The following is a 368-nucleotide window of genomic DNA, read 5'->3' as shown; positions in this document are numbered from 1 at the left end:
TGATAACTACTAGATATAATATATTATAGAATAAGAAATATGTTTGGTATGCCTCCATGTAGAATGATTTTTATGACTTTAAAATTTTGTTTCTTTGTATATCTGAATGTTAGGATGGTTTGTCTTTATAACCATTGGCGTTCATAAAAAGGATTCCTATAATTCCTTAGAATGATGAGACATAATTGAAGGCGTTGAAATCGAATATCTTCAAATCAAAGGAGTGGGCTTATGATTGCCATGCTCAAATGACTTCTTGGCATGAAATCCATTGTTTGAGATTTAAAATGTAACCGCAAGCGTACGGATCAGTGTAGCTACGGGTCGAACACAGGGAGAGCAGCCACTTTATTTTTTTATTTCTTTTA

At 32.9% G+C, this 368-nt stretch overlaps 1 long non-coding RNA gene across 1 annotated transcript in view; it reads left to right on the top strand.

Moving 5' to 3' along the window:
- Positions 1-368, top strand: part of LOC122069879 — an 8,524-nt gene that overhangs the window by 7,247 nt on the left and 909 nt on the right. The gene's annotated exons all lie outside the window — the stretch shown is intronic.

The sequence above is a fragment of the Macadamia integrifolia genome, unplaced genomic scaffold (assembly GCF_013358625.1).
Source record: "Macadamia integrifolia cultivar HAES 741 unplaced genomic scaffold, SCU_Mint_v3 scaffold750, whole genome shotgun sequence".
Taxonomy (NCBI): domain Eukaryota; kingdom Viridiplantae; phylum Streptophyta; class Magnoliopsida; order Proteales; family Proteaceae; genus Macadamia; species Macadamia integrifolia.
This window is presented reverse-complemented; position numbering and strand designations above follow the sequence as displayed.